General features: G+C 54.7%; 1 protein-coding gene across 6 annotated transcripts in view; it reads right to left on the reverse strand.

Moving 5' to 3' along the window:
• ITPKB (inositol-trisphosphate 3-kinase B) overlaps window positions 1-18,401 on the reverse strand; it is an 88,440-nt gene that overhangs the window by 54,286 nt on the left and 15,753 nt on the right. The window lies entirely within an intron of this gene.

Consider the following 18,401-nt stretch of genomic DNA (forward strand, 5'->3'; position numbering starts at 1 on the left):
CACCATCTCCTTGGGCTCTAGGACCTCTGCAGGGCCCTCCTCTCCCTCCCACCATCCCCCATAAGGAACAGCCTTGGCTTTCTTTTTTTAAAAATATTTTATTTGAGGGAGAGAGACAGACAGAGAATAACCAGGGCAGAGGGGAAGAGGGAGAGGGAGAAGCAGGCTCCCCGCTAAGCAGGGAGCCCGATTAAGGACTCGATCCCAGGACCCCGAGATCATGACCTGAGCCAAAGGCAGAGGCTTCACCTACTGGGCCACCCAGGCACCCCCAGCCTTGGCTTTCTAATGTGCTGATAGTAAGGACCCATCAGACCAGGAGGGCGGAGAGCTGTCAGCCAAAAGGCAAGTACTCAGTGGGCCATCTGTTGAGCACTGTCTGGTCAGAGCCGCACTGTGACAGAGTGACAGTGGACGAGGGCACGGCAGGACACCAGGAGCAGGGCCTGAGGGTCTCGGCACCGCCAGGCCCCTCACAGGCTGCTGACGATGCCTATTCCCGAATCTAACAGCCTGCCCTGGGAGGCAGGGTAGGGTGCAGCACTTAAGGGCGCAGACTCTGGCACCAGGCGGCGAGAAGCTACTCAACCGCTGTGTGCCTCTGTCTGCTCACCTGCAGAAGAGCTACGTGAACAAGGCTTCCCTCATAGGGCCATTGTGAGGACTGAAGAAGCCAGAATGTTTAAAGCACTTAGCATGATGCCTGGCACATAACGTGCACTCAACAGTTAGCCTTTCTCATCTGTCAGCTCTCCAAGAGCAGTCCTTGCTGGGATACTCCCTACAGCGCCCAGTACAACACAGCCTCATTATTTTAAAAACAAAACAATTAGTACCACTCGCCACTTTTCACAGAAGAGGAGTATTTTGCCTAAAATGCTATTAGTAATTGGCCAGGCCAGGATTGAAACTCAGCCTCAGACTATAGAGCCTGCTTCTCCTTCCCATAGGCTATCCTGCCTGAATGAACACAACCTCCCCTGCACAGAACGAGAGGGAGCCCAGACAGAAGTCAAGCAAGAGAGGAACAGAATACAAAAAGGAGAAGCTGAGGGGCATCAGAAGAAATTCACCATCTCGTACAGGTCTGTCTCTTTCTCTGGATCTAGGTTTACCGTCACCTGCAGCTTTCCCTCTGCCTCTGGGTTTTTAGATTACACAGGGCACGGCATGGATGCACACAGCACCTTCGAGAAGACACAGCGACAGGCAGTCAGAAGCCAGGTCTGTGGACGTGGATGGGGACAAGACTTCTCAAGAAGCCCCAGCTGACTCTTCACGTCAGCACCTCACGCACCTCTGAGAACCTCACATGCTCTTGGCACTTGGATCTGAAGCCACCCGAGAAGGGTCTGTGAGCGCAGGCAAGGCTCCCTGCTAGATCAGCCCCAACTCCCGCTTCTGGAGGAAGTACCACTTCTGCACAACAGAAAGGACCAACCCAAAGGAGAATTCCTACAAGGCTCTGCAGGCTCTACTGTCTTGTTCGCAGCTCTACTTCAAGAAGTTGACTTTCCCCATTTTCTCCGAGGACCTCGGGTCTTAAGCTCCATGGATGTGGGGAGACCTGCTCACTATACCGTCCGCGTGGCAGGGATTAGGAGGGATAGGGAGCCTTGCCAAAGCCCGCTGCTAGCTGGGCCTGAAATGAGCACACCGCAGGGGCCCTCACTAACCCTCCTGGTTGGGACAACAGGCTCAACGTCACGACCCACCGAACCCTGCTACCTGACCTCACAGCATCAGCACCGAAACACTCCCTAATTCTGCTCAACAGTCAGTGCCAAATAGCCATTTCTGCTCACCAACTGCTCCTTAATCAGAGATCTTCCTCCCCCTCCTCCTCTAACACTCCCTGCACACCCAGGGAGGGTCAGCAAAGGCCGGAAACGCTTCCCCGAGACCAGAGACCAATACCTGGGAGCAGAAAGAGACAAGAACACCGCATCAGGTATTTGTTAAGCAGGGAAACCACTTCCCGACAGAAAGACCAGGGCGATGGCTCCCCTGCTTCACCATGGCGAGGCACCCCCAGGACCACCTTCTGCTGGTGCCCTTGCTCTTAGGGCCTCACTGGATCCGTCTGCCAAACAGGCGGGACACCTGGCGCAGTGCCTGGGGGTGAGCTGCTCGGCTACACTCGCTGAGACCACAGCCCAAGGTCCATCAGCTGGCTCCTGGACACCCAAGTGCTGCACTGCGCCCTGGGCACTGCACAGGCGGCGGTGACGACCCCTGAGCCGGACCCTGCCCTCTGAGAGACTGGACGAGGGGGCCTGGGGAGGCTGGGTCACCGCAGCCAACGGGGAGCGCATTTCAGGGGCGGCATTTTTCTGTGCCTGTCCCTTACCCCGGCCCCGGTCTCAAGGGACCAGGAGTGGACTGACCTCACTCCTTTCTAATCACACACCTTCCCCTCCGGTGGATCATGTCCGCGGACCCCATGGAGGAAATACCTGAGCTGGTGTGTCCCTGCGGGAGGTGGTTTATTTTCACGACACAAAAATACTGCAGCCAAACACGCCTGTGTTTCAGGCACTTCAACACTGAGGGGCGACAGGGGGCCGAGGGCTGACCGTACCGGTGTGAGCCGCAGAGGGTGGCCACGAGGACGAGGGGGGACGTCCGGGCAGGGCAGGGGGGCAGGTGCGCGCAGGGCCCGGGGCCCGGTCTGCGCCACGCGCCGATGCCCCCGCCCCAGAGCGGCGGCCGTCCCGCCCTCCGAGGGGCGGTGGGACAGGGGGCCCGGAGTCCGGGGATCGGGGGCCGGCCAGCGGTCCCGGGCGCTTCTCCCCGGCGCGGACTCCGCCCCTCCCCCAGCCCCGCCGGCCGCGCGCGGAAGCCCGAACCCGCGCGGCGCCGCCTCCCGGCATGCTCGGCGGCGGGGGCGCGCCACGTGACGGGCGGGCGGCAGCGCGCGGTCACGTGACGGGCCCGGCCACCGCCCCCTCCCGGGTCTGGGAGGCGGCGTTGCAGCCTCGGTTTGCGCGCTGGCGAGGTGGGCCGAATCGTCTACGGTGGGCGCACAGCGTTTGTAGTTGGCGGCGGCTGGCCTGCCACACGGATTTCTGCTCGCGTTTCCACCGCCCGCTGCTCTAGCAGGCCCCGCGTTTCAAGCCACGTGGGCCGAATTACCGAACGATCCCCTCCGTGTCTTCCCGCGTGCCTCTGAGCCCGGGAGCAGCAAGTGTGGGTCCCCCTGCGAGCCCCGCGAGGCCTGAGACGCACACACACAACCACCCCGATCCTTCTCTCTCGGGAGCACACTGCCCTGCAAAGGCTTCGGGCTGCAGACCGTGGCGGGGTGGGGGGGGGGGGGGGGGGCGGGGGGGCCCCCTCCCTGCCCCCCCCCCCCCCCCCCCCGCAAGGTCTTCAGAGAACCCAAGCTTACGCTGAAGTCAACATTCTTTGCTGTGTAAAAAAAAAAAGGAGCCGCGAAATGAATGAGAAGAATAAATATTAACAGCACAAGCACCTCAGAAAAATCTGTTCAGTGCGCCCCAAAATACAAATAAATTATTAACTCTCCATACGTTAACTCTTTTAAAGATTATTGTATCGTGTAGGCTAGCCACACCCCAGCAGCCGGCAGAACTGGTCCGAGTGTTGAGAATTTCCTTACATGAGTGAAGCCGAAGGAAAAAAAAAAAGCTAGTTTTTTTTTCCCCTGGGTCATTATGAAAATTTCAATGAAATTAGTCTTCCTGGGAGGTTTTCTGGGAAAGCAACATCGTGTCACTCTGGAGAAACAAACAGAAAGACTGGGACACATATCCTGGAGGTGAACAGGACCCGGGAACGAGTTTACTCTGGTTTGAAAAAAAGCAGTGCATCCTTCTGGCAACCTTAACCGCCAGCCTTTTTCTCAGAGATCATTGGCTACTTAAACGCTCTGTGATGGACGGTCAGGAGTGCAGTGCCCCAGCCGGAGTGAGGGCCCAGGCCTCCGCAGGCCACAGGGGACAGCCTGTGACTTCACACAGTTTCACCTTCATTTGAAACCTGGAGCTGGAATACACTTTCTTAAAGTTGTAGGCTCCTTTTGTTCCGTGAAAGAAACACCTCATCAAACTTAGAATTGGAAAGGAGAGCTACTAGAAAGGTTGTCTGCAGTGCTTTTAAGGGAATCACGGCATGGCTCCTACTTGGTCCAAACTGTTTCATGTTCAGAGACACGGAACAGCATCAGTCACTGCCGTAAAAGCAGATCCATAGGCTCCCTGCACACAGGTCACTACTCTCCGCACAGCAGAATCATCCCCAAATTTTACAGATTTAGGAGCAAAGTCCTTTATCTCTCGTCCCACATTTCACAGAAACATCCTGGCGGTGAGAGGGAGGGAAGAGATTTCAGAAACATAAAACAGAGGTGCATGACTCTGATTCTCCCCCTCCTGCCTCCCTGTCCTCAACTTCCTGAGTCAAAGCCAAATATTCAGAAGTGCCTCTGGGCCTGTATGCACACACATCCCTCCGGCCTCCGACCAGAAAGACCTGTGTCTGTGACTGCCTCCATCCCATTCCAGGAGGCTGGGCCGGCCTGGACACTGGAGGCTGCAGGCATCTCCCCTCCAGAGACCGTGAAACTACACTGGGAGGTTTCTCTTGACCCTGAGAACAGATCTTTGAGCCGCTCCTTGCAACTCCCTCTCAAACAGGTCATTTCAGGAATTTGAAAAGTCCCTGGAATTGAAGCAAAGCCTCTTAACCAAGCCCAGAGGCGCTGGGAAAGCACTCCAATCAACCAGAAGAGATTTTCCGCCCTCTCTCCCAACTCCCGAGCACCCATTTACTCACAAAACATCACCCTACCAGCCTGTTCTCTTATTCCAAGTGGTTGAGGGCTAAGGCTGATGGTGGCTGGGAGTTGCCAGGGCATCTGGGTAGATGTCCCCCCTCCCCATTTGACCTGCTTCGAAGGTCAAAAGGCCTTCACAAGCCACCCCTGCCCCACAGACCTGAAAGATTTCAATAGTTTCAGTCAGAGGCGGGGCAAAATTTTTAAAGAGTCAGGTGAAGGGATAGAATGCACTATCACAAAGGTAAACTCAGCCCTGAAAAATAATAAATAGCTAACAAATAACTGATAGTGAAACACTTTGGGGGTCGGACAGGTGTTTCCTCCAAGTAAATACCAGCAGCTCCCTTTCCCCACCTTCCATCCCTAGGTTCCTTGACTGGAAACTTTCTAGAGCTTGCTGAAATGGAGCCCGGAGATCAACAAATCTTTGGGTTCTAAGCCTACAGACTGTAGCTGGAGTTGAGATGGGCTTTCAGCCACAGATGTCCTACAGGAGCCCGGAGAATGGTTTGTGAAGTATGCATTTGTCTAGCGGAGAGGGTACACCACTCTCAACCACTTTCCAAAATGACACAAGACCCAAAGGGGGTTAAAAACCACTGATCTGGTCTAGCGCTTGGGTTTCACGGAGGAGCCCCAGAAAGCTCAGTTGAGTGCTCCAGGTGACCGAGCAAATTATATGTCATCTTCTACAGCTGGTTGGGGCCCGTGGGAGGAGGAGGACACCACATGAGCTAACAGGCCTTTTCCCTTACTAATTACAAGGATTCCAAGAAGTTTCCAGCCGCCACTCTGTCTGGCTTTCTGGGCCTGGGTGTGTTGGTCGCTACTCTGCTGCCAAGCTGTGCAGATGGGCAGGAGACTGGGGGTGGCTGGATATGGCCAGGAGCCAGCTAGCTAACAGCCAGGCACCTGCTCTGAGCCCAGGGCTTCCTGGGACTTAGAAAAGGGGTTTTTCAGAAAACCCCTTCTGAGGGCGAGGCACAGTCCAGTCCTCTAAGAACCCATCCCGAAGGTTGGCTGCATAAGAAACATTAACAATAATCATCTCCCTCAAAGACCAGCTTGTCCCTACTTTCAGGCCAGCATCATTAAGACCAATTTCACAGGGGGCAACAAAAATCTATTAGAGTAAGTCAGAATGAAAACACTGCCACCAATAAAGTAGGATTTTAAGAGCAAACCACAGAACAGAAAAATATTTGTAACAGCAACTGAGAGCTCGCTATACAGAAACACTAGCAGCTCACGCCATCGCTACCAGAGGGCAGTCGCTCGCTGGGAAGCGGCAAGAGCTTACAGAGGAGTAATTAAAGGGCATCGTCACAAGGAAGCATGGCGAATCCCATTTGAAAGCTGAAGAATTACACATTCTACCTTGAAGGGACAATCAGACAGCAGCAGATACACAGAAAAGCCAGTGGTGGTGGAGGAACCGGCAGAGTCTTTGCGGACAGCTCTGTCATTGGTCCAGTCTTTCCAGAGAGGATGGGGACATGACGAGGTGGCTGCTCATTCTTCTTGGGCGTCGAGGACAACATCACCGAGGGGAACACTTCCCAAGGAAGTAACCACGGGGAGAAGAGAAAGGTCACCTTTACGAAAATGCTTGTGGCTACAGACAGCAACAGCTGTACCTGAGCAGATGCACGAGGATGGAACTGCTGCAGAGGTTCAAGCCCCGGCTCGGGAATCAGAAGACACCACATTTTTGGGTACTCGTTTGCCTCCTCTGAAAATGGGTGGCTATGAGATTTAGGAAAAGTAATCCATATAAAACACTGAGCTGTGCCTGGCACATAAATACTCGGTAAAAGTCTGGTGCTGGGGCGCCTGGGTGGCTCCGTCGGTTAAGCGTCAGACTCTTGATTTCGACTCAGGTCATGATCTCAGGGTCACGGGATCAAGCCCCTCATTGGGCTCCGAGTTGAACGTGAAACCTGCTTAAGATCCTCTCTCTCTCCCTCTCCCTCTAGCCCCCACATGCTTGCTCTCTCTCAAAAAAATAAAATATTTAGGGGGTGGGGGGATGGGTTAGCCTGGTGATGGGTATTGAGGAGGGCACGTTTTGCATGGTGCACTGGGTGTTATGAACAAACAATGAATCATGGAACACTGCATCAAAAACTAATGATGTAATATATGGTGATTAACATAACAATAAAAAAATTAAAAAAAAAATAAAATAAAATATTTAAAAATAAATAAATAAAAGTTCAGTGCTATCACTATTATATAATATCATACTCACTGAAAATCACAAGATGACCTGTGTCAACTCATGAAAAAGAAAACGTGAGTTGACATAAAAATGATAAAATCAAAAAGATAAAGCGAGTACAATCAGATTACAATCATGTACAACAAAGTTATGTAGCTGATCAAAGACCCAAGTACACTTGGAAGGAGTTAAATAGTGTACTGGTCATGGTTATCATTAACTTCTTAGTAACATTTGAGTTTATGTTAAAAATCAAAAAGAACAGAGAAAAAAAAAATCAACGCGACCTCCAACCCTTTCTAGGATGAGGAGGGGGATGGAGGGAGGGATGTGATTTTGTTTGGGCGCTTCTATCTCCCCAGAGGGAACTCCATAAAATGTGTGTCCCGAGCTATGGCAGCGGGAATCGCTAATGGTCTTGAGTCAACTCTCCTGCCCGAGGCTGACTTGGGCACAAGCGTGTGACACATTCTGGTCAGAGAGACACAGGGATGTCTGCCGGGGTGGGGGAGGGGGGCGGGGGATCTTCTGAGAAAGACACCGAGACACAGGAAGGGCCATCCTTGGGGCCCTGGGAGGTTGGGGAACGGTGCACAGTGGTCCCTGACATCCAGTGACCCCCCAAGAAGGTCTTAGATGAAGCAGAAGACCTGATGTTTCCCTGACCCTACCTATCTAAATATGAAGCCCCCCAAGACTGTCCATGAGCCACAAAATGTGGCAGTGGGGGCTGGGGGGGCCTCGCTCTCGCCTGTCTCCTGGCGACAGACTCACCTTATCTGAAGTCACGTTGGGCTCAGTCTTTCTCCATGGTCCCCCAGGCCAAGACAAGGTCTGTGTCATCTCCCTTGTATGGCACTATCCACCTGCTCACCAACAATCCCTTAATGGAGCTTGTCCGTGAGCCCAGCCTCGTTTCCCAGAACCTTGCTTTATGGTCCTGTCTGCGCTTCCTGCAGCGTCCTGCACAGCGCCAGTACCAGCCCAGAGCTGGTCCATGGCGAGTACCTGCGAAGAAGCAGCTCACGGACTACGGAAGACTCATGACCGACTGGCCCCCAAAATGCAGCCAAGTCCCATCGAAAGACAGATTTCCCACTCCTGCCCCTCTCTGGCCGCTGGCTGGTGGCCTCCTAGAAAAGGTGCTGTGCCAACAGGTATGGCCTTGGGCTGGGGCTCTCAGAAGAACCGAAGGGACACTCCTGGGGTGATCCCTTGTAGTCACTCGCCTTTGTTCTGCCCAGAGACGCACAGAAAACTAACCAGACGCTGCAGGTGAGAACGAGCTCCGGGTTGCGTGAAAATGCATCACCTTTGGTTCAAAAAGTAGGAAAACCAGCAGGAGAAGGGGCCACGAGGGGCAATCAAAGAGAGATCTTTCTTCGGTAGTCTTGCGCTCACCCTGATAGTGTTGCTTCTTTGCTATTTGAGGTCTCTGGGCAAATGCAGACCCTCAGGGGACCCAGGGGTCTCACCCCATGACCCTGGCCAGGGGCAGGGCGTCTCCCCTTTCCCGCTGGGAACCTGGATCAGGAAGGACTTGAGGCTCAGTTTGTGGCTCCGCCAGCCTGGGACACCAGCAGTAGGGACTCCGGGAGCCCTCACCCAGGCCCCTGGTGAGACGTCAGCAGCTGCTGGGGGGTGGGTGGGGAGAGGGAGGCAGGTGGGGCCCGAGCCCAGGGACCTCCTGCTCCCCTGTGACACTGGACTTTGTTTAAAAACACACACTCAAGGGTGGCTCAGTTGGTTGGGTGACTGCCTTCGGCTCAGGTCATGATCCTGGAGTCCCAGGATCGAGTCCCACATCGGGCTCCCTGCTCGGCGGGGAGTCTGCTTCTCCCTCTGACCCTCCCCCCTCTCATACTCTCTATTTCATTCTCTCTCTCAAATAAATAAATGAAATCTTAAAAAAAAAAGACAGATTTATTAAGAATTTTAAGGGGCGCCTGGGTGGCTCAGTGGGTTAAACGTCTGCCTTCGGCTCAGGTCACAATCCCGGGATTGAGTCCTGCGTCGGGCTCCCTGCTCGGCGGGGGGTCTGCTTCTCCCTCTGCCTCTGTCCCTTCCCCACCCTGCTTGTGTTCTATCAGATAAATAAAACATCTTTAAAAAAACAGAATTTCAATACGGTAACCGCACAGCATTAAACCCCAAGGGTTCGGCCCTTGGTGCTAGGGGCCCGTCCTGCGCTGGTCACACACTCGTGGAGGAGCCCTGACGTGACTGTGCTCATTAAGACAGAAGGAGGAAAGAAAGGAAACCAGCCCAAAACATTCTCCAGTGAACTGGTGGTGCCCAGTGCTCATAACAGGATGAAAAATGTTACTTCATCGCTAAAAAAATCAGGCCAACACCCGGCCCAAGGTGACAAGACATTACTCGGTCTGACATCGCCTGCCTGCCCCAACCACCCCCTCAAGTCCGTTAACTCTACCTGCAATCCTCTCAAGATTCTGCCAAAGTAAAGAATTCCTCGCAGTGGCTGCTAACCAGAAACCCCCTGCCCGGCCCGAGAGGGGGGCACGGTGCCGAAGGGTTATGACCCACAGGTGCTGGGCAGTCCCAGTAAAAAGCTCTGCCATCCAAAATGCCAATAATGGCCCATTTGGAAAAATCGCACAAGAGAAGCCGGAGCTTCATGGATACCTACCCGTCGGGACTCCCTTTTGCTCGTCAGGGAGGCCACAGGTGCCAACAGAAACCCCTCAGGACCACTGTCCATTGTCTCTTCCAGGGCTCAGCTGAACCTACCCGGGCATCTGCCACACCCCCCTTTCCACCCCTAACCCAGAGGCGAGAAGGGGAGGGATGGGGTTTCACGGCAGAGTCTGGGGCCACACTGCTGCCCCAGATCCGTTCCCAGGACCTTCTTCATGTGAGGGTGGTGTTTTTCCAGAAAACCTTAGTTCTCCTCCCTCTTCCCAAGCAAGCCCTGCAACAGGCCTTCCTGGAGGGGGGGGGGGGGGGGGGGGGGGGGAGGATGTTCAGTCTCTCACAAAAAGTGCCCTCCGGCCTGGCCCCAGGGGTCTGGGAGAAGGGCTTCAGGAAATTTCTGCGGTGATGTACAGTAAACCACCAGGGTGGAAACGTAGCAAGAATGAGATAGTCGTCGCGGTTTTACATTTCATACCTGTGTCTTCCGGAGACCTCAAAGCCCGGGGTAAGAACGGGGTGAACCACCTTCCTGCCGCCCTGAGGGGTGGGCAAGGCTTGGGAGGCAGCCCTTCTCAGAGCCCGAGCCTCTTGCTGGGAACCAGGGGGGCCCCGGGGGGGTCCACAGCAGTCTGGATCCCTGCCCTCCTGGCCCCTGCGGGCGCAGTCCCAGCCCCAGGGCAAGAGAAGGGCAGGCGGGTGCTCAAGGCGGCCCCATGCCAAGTGGGCAGCGGGGGAAGAAGGCGAAGAAAGCCGAGCCACGGTGCGCCCCGCTGGAGCCTCCTTTCCGGAGACAAATTCCCAGAGTGGGCACATTTACAAGCACTTCCTGCTCAGCTGAAAGCAGCATATGCCCACTTCGCAGCCGAGAAAGCACAGGTCCACGTGGAAGGGACAGTGGTCGCGGGGGAGGGAACACTGGCCTGGGCGGAGGGGCAGCTGGCCTCGCCCTGGCTGCCCTGGCGCTGCGTTCAGCTGCCATCTGTGCCCTTCAGGCCCACCCGTCTATTCAGGCTCCTTTACTGGTCCTGCTCAGCCTGTGGAAGCTTCTAGAAGCACACCATGGCTTTGCTGCCCTCAGTGTGAGAGAACAGTACAGGCTGGGGGTATGGAAAATGCTAGGGAACCACTGCATCCTGGGTGCCCTGGGGCCCCCAACGGAGGAGGGAACACACAAGACTTGCTTCAGGCAGTGCTCAGCAAACCACAGGCGGGTCCTCTGCACACCCTTCCACGGCAGCCCTCCCCTGGGGGGCGCATGCGTGCACACCTACACACACCCCATACACGTGCACACACGCTCAAGCAAGCCCCCGCTGCAGGGAGACTCTGGACCCAGCCGGTTGCTCCAGGCGCCTCCTGTCTCTGGAATGCCCCTAACCTCCCAGTTCCCAGACGGTGGCTTACTAATTTTGTCTCTCTTTGAATCAAGGCCCGTGCCCCCCCAACCCTACCCCCACTTCTGCCCACTTCACTTGCCCCAGCTCCCTACACACCATGGTGAAAACCAGTTCAGAAACTGAGTGGAAACCAGGTTTGGAGAGAGCTCGTCACTGGGGAGAGAGGTAGCCCACAGCTGCTGTTTTTAGTTCTATTTTTCTAAGACCTCTGTGCCCCCTGTTGAGGGGTGACAAGGCCTGTGTCCTTCCCACAGGTTTCCGGTTTTATCCCATTTTAGATCCACCGCAGCCAGGCTCTGTCTCTATCTCCCCCCTCCAGGGCCTGGGACCGAGTCGCGGTCTGAATGAGTTTCCAACGGGGAACACTCTTCCTGGTTTTATAAGGAATTTGTTCAGGCCTTCTGAAAGCATCCCGAAGGGGCTCAGTCACGTCTGCTCACACCCAATGCGTTCCACTATCTCAAAACAGCCCCGTAAATCTATGGCTCACAAAGGACGCCATCTTGCTTGACACTTAGCTTGAGTTGAAAGCCGTTCTGTTTCCTACCAGTAACAGCCAGGGGAAGCGTCTGGGGTCCGGATAACCACCAGCGTCCTCATCTACTACTCCCTCTGTATGGACACAGCCCACTGCATCCAGGGCCTGTTTACTTGAACACTTTCTCCCATGCCCAACATCGTAACTCTAACAATGAGGGCTTGCGACCTGGTCCAATCCCACGGAGACCTCTTTGACTTATTCAGAGAATTAAACTTGTCTGGAATCCTGATGGTCTACTTTTCTCTTTTCGCTCAGCCGTGTCTCACTGAGCCTGGCAATAGGCCATTCTCTGAAGCCAAGGTGGGAGGCCCTCAGAGCCAGGGCAAGTGACCCACGCTCCCACGGCTCAGGTACGGGCCTTGGACGTCAGTGCTGTCCCCCAGATATTTCCAGTTCTTCTCCTGCACACATGGTAGGACTCGATGCCCCTGTCCCCTTCAGGTTAGGCAGGGACTGCCTAACAACACTTGCTTGACCAATGAAATATGAGCAGAAGAGGGCTGCTGCATGGCTCAGTGGGTTAAGCGTCTGCCTTTGGCTCAGGTCATGATCTCGGGGTCCTGGGACCGAGTCCTGTGTCGGGCTCCCTGCTCAGCAGGGAGTATGCTTCTCCTTCTCCCTCTGCCTTCCCTCGCCCCAGCTCGTGCTCTCTCTCTCTCTCTCAGATAAGTGACTAAAATCTTAAAAAGAAAGGAAGGAAGCAAGAAAGAAAGGAAAATATGAGAAGAGAAACATGATACTTCTCTGAGCTGAAGCTCTCTGAGCCAGTATGTGAAACCCCATCTTCTCGTTCTCTCTGCTGTGGTGACCAGCGACACTCCAGAGAGTTGCTGCACCATCAGCCAGGGTCGCAGAGTGAGGACCCAGCTACCCCAGACCAGGTATGCAGTACGAGCAAGAAATAAACCCCTGCCATTTGAAACTACGGATTGCGGGCCTGTTTGTTACTTCAACGGAGCCACACCCGTCCTGACCGATGCGGACCTGCGACTGAAGAGCTTCTCTAGCTGCTGGGAACCAGCTTGCTGCTTGAAAGGAGGGAACGAGAAAATAGCAAGAGGAAGGGAAGTGAGGGCCACAGCAAACTATCTGCCTTGTCTCTCCCACTTCTGCGCCTGTGTGGGGGTCCTTCCACTCCAGAGATAGTTCCCCTTTTCTGCCTTGGTGAACTCCATCAAAATTCCATGCAAACAGCACCATCTCTGCGATTCCTCTTCCAGACAGCCCCGGAGAGAGCAGTAGCTGTCCTCTGTTTCCAGCGGGACCCTGGGTGGGGGCCCTGGATGGAGCCAGCTCTCTGCCCACACGGAAGTGGTTCTACAACACCTGCCCCCGGAAGGCAGTGTGGAATGCTCATTACCAGGACAAGCTCTAGAACCCTGGCTTTCGACCCGGGGCGATTTGCCTGTTGGGGCACATCTGTCAACGCGTGCAGACATTTCTGGTTGCCACAACCGGGGGGAGATGCACAGAACAGCTCCCCCAGAGCAAACAAATATCTGGCCCAAAATGTCAATAGGGCCGAATTTGAGAAACCATTCGCTACAGTTAGGAGGCCTGGGTTCATGTCCTGATTCTTCTATTGCTGTGATTTTAGGCATGTCACTTAACCCCTCATTCACTGCCTACCTGTAATCAATGCATGAGAGACGTGAGCTATTGCCATCTGCCTCCTCCCCTGAGCTAAGATTCCCAGAAGGCAGGGACTTCGCTTCACTCACACAGATCCCTCCCTGCCGGCGCAACCTGGATACAGCCAGCACCCAATACATGTACGTGGGCCATTCAGGACCAGAGCCGGCCCTTTTCTGGAAGCCACCCGGTGGCAAGCGGTGGATAAAACCTTCCTCCTGGTACCCCAAAGACAACGTCTGCACATTTAGCAAAACTTCTGCTGGCTTGAGCGTCAAGTATATTATTTTTTCTAGTTCACTGCAAAGGACAAAGGCAATTTACAATAACTCTCAGTTAACCAGAATATTTAAGAAATGAGACCGATGCACACCATCCTGGAAGAATGCAGGTTCACGGGAAATAAATTTTATAATCATGATGTTATCTGAAGAAGTGACTTGAATCAAAATGAACGACTCCCCAAGAGCCATAACACGTTTTATTTATTCCACCTCAAACTAAGCACAGATATCAAATTTTAATTTGACCCAGGAATGTAACAAGGGTGTTTTTTTTCTCCATCTTCTTCCCTCTTAAGACTATTGAACAAGTTCAAACCAGAATGAAACCTAGGCTTTCAGAAAGTACCAAACCAAAAAAAGACTCTGAACCAAACCATCATGTGATTCAGCTACCTCTTTGATCTTGGGCCCCATCAGATGACTGCTACAATGTGCTGGAATGTTCTAGTAGGCCACAGGGACTGGGTGGAAAGCCTGTGATCATCTACCTACATGAGACCATCTCCATCACCCGGGCTCAGGGCCTCCTGTAAAAATCCTCCGCTTGCTCATTCTCCAAAAATCCTCTAAGCCCACGTGGAAAACAATTCCTTCTTTGTGACAGATTGTTTGCACCAATTCACCGAAGGAGAGTTTGCAAACATTATACTTCATCAGACCAAGGAAGAAATAGCCCCGCCTTCTCGTTTTCTATGAGTCACTAAAGCCAAGATGAAGGATGTGCATTTCACACACTGTGAAGCCCCAGGTCCTCTACAAGGCAGAAAAGCAAAGGTAAATCCATTCTTAAGCAGATGACATTCCCCCCCCCCCCCCCCCCCCCCCCCCCGCCTCCCCGCGGTGCCGGAACCCTCTAGCAGGCCCTTCAAGCTGGCAGCCGCCCCATTAACACTCAAGGCCACTTCCTGCGGCCCCTCCTGAGACGGGAGGCAAAGGGCAGAAAATCAGCAACACTGCCCATCAGCCCGCCATGAGGGGGTGCGATTCAGTGCTGCTTCTAAGGAGGAAAAGTACTTTGGTCACCACGGGTCAGAGTGGTGTAAAAGGATAAACGCTTTTTCTCTTCTGTTTCATGAACACAAAAAGGGAAGCATTTCTGGGACCTTCAGCATGACTGTGTTGCAAAACTAAACCCCAAACGCAGGCCAAGCTGAAGAGACCCAAGGGGAAGCTCGGAGGGAAGGCTGCACCTCAGCCGCAGTCCTCAGGGAGGCCGGAAAGGAGGCCCCGCAGGTGCCAGGGAGACACTCCACGCTGGTGCCTGGCCGTCTCTTTACTTCCAGGCCCGACGAGGAAGAGCCGGCTCGCCCTGAACACAGCCCCAGTGAGTCAGCCTTGGGGGGATCCTGCGGCCACAGGTGCGGGAAGGTGATGGTTGCGTGGAGGCCGCTCAGAGGGGAAGCTGCTGTGGGTCAGCGCTCTATCCTGGAGTCAGAGAAAGTGGGGGCAGGAGGGGACCTCAGGGGTGACCACACACCTTCCTTGGGGCACAGAGAGGTGCAGCTCCCTCAACGGGGTGGGCAGGGGGCCACGAAGGCACGAGGCTTTTGACACCCTGCCCGCGTTGTGCAGCACCTCTGGGGAATTTGTTTTAAAGCCAGATCATTTCACCAAAGAGGATGTAGCAGTGGCAAATCGGCACACGAGAAGATGTTCAACACCATTAGCCACTGGGGAGGAACCCATGAAAACCACAAGGAAATAGCCCCACACAACTCTGGAGTGGCTAAAATAAAAAACCGTAGCCACCCCGCATGCTGGCACGGATGTGGGAAACCGGGATCGCTCACACACTGCTGCTGGGAACGCACAGTGGAGCGGTCACTCTGGGAAACAGTCTGGAAGATTCTTTTTTTTTTTTTTTAAAGATTTTATTATTTATTTATTTATTTGAGAGAGAGAATGAGAGACAGAGAGCATGAGAGGGAAGAGGGTCAGAGGGTCAGAGGGAGAAGCAGACCCCCTGCCGAGCAGGGAGCCCGATGCGGGACTCGATCCCGGGACTCCAGGATCATGACCTGAGCCGAAGGCAGTCACTTAACCAACTGAGCCACCCAGGCGCCCCCAGTCTGGAAGATTCTTAAAAAACTAAGCAAGTATGTGACTACCGTATGACCCAGCAAGCTCACTCCTGGGCATTTATCACAGAGAAGGGAATGCTTACGGCCCCACAAAACCCTGGACGCGCCTGTTCATAATGGCCAAATGGTGCCCCAGCACAGACGTCCCTTCCTAAAAGGGACAGCGTCATCAGAGTCTCAGACGGGCGTGGAGTGAGGCTGAGCAATCCCATTTCCAGCTCAGGGCTCCAGGAGGGCACGGTGCTCACCCCGCTGGGGACAGACTTGGCCCATGGTGCCTGCTCGCCACCCCTCAGCACCTTCTCTGCGCTCACAGAGCCACCTCCCCGTGGTGACACTGCGCTGCCCCTGTGTAAGGTGGAGCCACGGCCTCTCGAGGTTCACAGCCTCAGACTCAGCTCTGCCCACCGAAGCCACGCAGAGCAGGTCTCTTCTCACAGCTAAGGAATCCGGGGATAGCCATCTACTGCAAGGTTGGGCCTCCTGTCCTATCCACTGGCCCCGTTGGAACAGACCTTCTCCCCTTGATCGTCCTGTGTCTCCCAATTTAACTGTAGTCCGAAGGCAGGTAGCACCACGTGACGCATTCAATTCCAGCTTAGGTGCCACTGGTTATGTCTGAAACACGCCCACAAGTGTTTACCCGTGTCACTTAGAAGGATCTGGAATGCCTGGGTGCCCTCCCCTGCTCCACTGTCAGGGGCTCACTGCCCAGCTCCGTGGGCAGCAGTGAGGAGCTGTTAACTTCTCTGCTTCCCTCCCCACCAGGCCTGGGAGCTTCGAGGCAGCTCCAAAGCTCCCTTTTGCTGCCGTTCCATCAACTGAGTCTGTGTTTTTTGTACAAAGGCCCATTCATTGAAAAGGAAAAGAATCTTCTCCTGGTTTCACCTCTGAGAATAGAAAATTGATCTTGAACCAGAGTGAAGCATGACTCCGGGGCAACGATGCGAATCCAACCCTCTCACCCCCCAGATGGAATATGTCCAAGGCACAAGCAACCAAATGCCCTCGACCATCCACCTCTAAGGCTTCTGCCCAGACCCCTCCATCTCACTCCAAATTCAACGCAACCAGTCCCCAATGCCTCTCCAGCCCAGGGCCCAGAACTGAACCGAGCCCTCCTTGTGCACAGTGCACCACCCTCCCGTGTCGTCCCGGTGATAGACCGTGGGGGGCAGGGAGGAAGGGCTGTGCTGTAGCCTTGTCTATCTGGTATCACCTCAATCTGCTTGCCATGGGATGAGGAAAATATAGACCTTGCAGAAATTCAGTGAAGTAATTTATAGACCGTGCCTGGCACATAACAGATGAGCCAGGAATCGGAGCTGCCCTTTATTATTATTGTGCCCCCCAAGACAGCTTAGCACTTTGAACCACACAGTTAATTTATATTGAATTTCTTAATAGTGTCATAACTCGCAGTAAATTTCACAAGCAGTACTGACGAGCCAGGTCGCCTTCATCCTGTCCTTCGTGTAGGGAAGGACGCCCAGCGTGGAGCCCGACATGGGGCTCGAACTCACGACCCTGAGATCAAGGCCTGAACTGAGATTGAGTCGGACGCTCCACAGACCGAGCCACCCAGGCGCCCCCATGTAGCTCACTCTTTGAAACCTCCCTTCAGGACTCACATTCTCTTCTATGACACCTGGTCATGGGGTCAGAGTGAACCGTTTCCTGAGGTCATTGAGATCCTCTTTCCAAAGTCAGTGTCATGTGTCCCCAAAGGCCAGGCTGGGACGCTCAGGGCACTTCCCTCCGGGCTGACCCACACAGACCCCAGGGTCCCAGCCAGTGCAGCCCCTGGGTGAGCCTCTCCTGCCTCCCCCGCCCCTCCCTGCCCCAGGGATGTGGTATCTGAGGCCAGCGGCGGCAGAGGGAAAATCAAGGCCTGCAGTGGGGTGGGAGGCGGCTCTCCCGAGGAAGCAGGACTGTTTTTAATGTATAGTGTGATACCGCAAGGCCAACAGGGTCCCAGATGCTGCTCCATATGGCTTCAGCCTGCGATGGAAATTAATTATGGTGCCGTGTACATTTCCAGGTCGGGGCAATAAGGGAGCTACTGTCCAGTGCGCTGCCACTCACACAGCCTCTGAGAGCAAGGCTGCCACATACCAACAAGCTCTTTTAGTGGTTTCGTTCTTCCCAGACACCAGCCTCTGGAGCCTGCAAAGGGCAGGAGTCTGGGGCTCGGGGAAGATGTAAGCAGAGGCCAGGCGGGAGACACACAGGTCCGGAAGGGGGCACGGCCCCCAAACACTGCGTGAAGAAGTGGACCGTTCAGTGCCTGGACACTCTGCCCAGAGGCCTCACGGCCGTCTTGGAACACATGGAGGCTCATGGGACCCGTGGCAGGCAGGAAAGACGGGGACCCCAAGGTTCACCAGAGCAAGCCGCCCGCCCCACACTACAGCCGTGGTGGAAAGAAGGATTTCCACATCCTGTGTTCAGCGTGTCGTGAAGCAGAAGCCCGTGCCTGGCAGGTGGGGGTGCCCGAGACTGTGTCCATGCCTGGCTGAGGAACGGCCCGTGCTGCTCTGGTGGGACCTGTCCCCACACAGCCCCATCTCCCGCCAGAGCCCACACAGGGTCCCCCGGGCCTTGCCGGGGCTCCGACGTGAGCTGGTATGCTCAGGGTCCATCTACCGGACCCTCCACACTGCCGTCTACCACCCCGGCCCTGAGGAACAGTCCAGCAGGCTCCACACAGTTCAGTCAGGACAATGGCAAAGAGCAGCGTGACTCAGGAGGTGCTGAGCAGGCTCTCCTCCGCTCCCCATCCGAGGAAG

This window comes from Callorhinus ursinus, unplaced genomic scaffold (assembly GCF_003265705.2).
Source record: "Callorhinus ursinus isolate GAN/ISIS: 27379988/994484 unplaced genomic scaffold, GSC_fseal_2.0 scaffold13, whole genome shotgun sequence".
In the NCBI taxonomy this organism is placed as follows: Eukaryota; Metazoa; Chordata; class Mammalia; order Carnivora; family Otariidae; genus Callorhinus; species Callorhinus ursinus.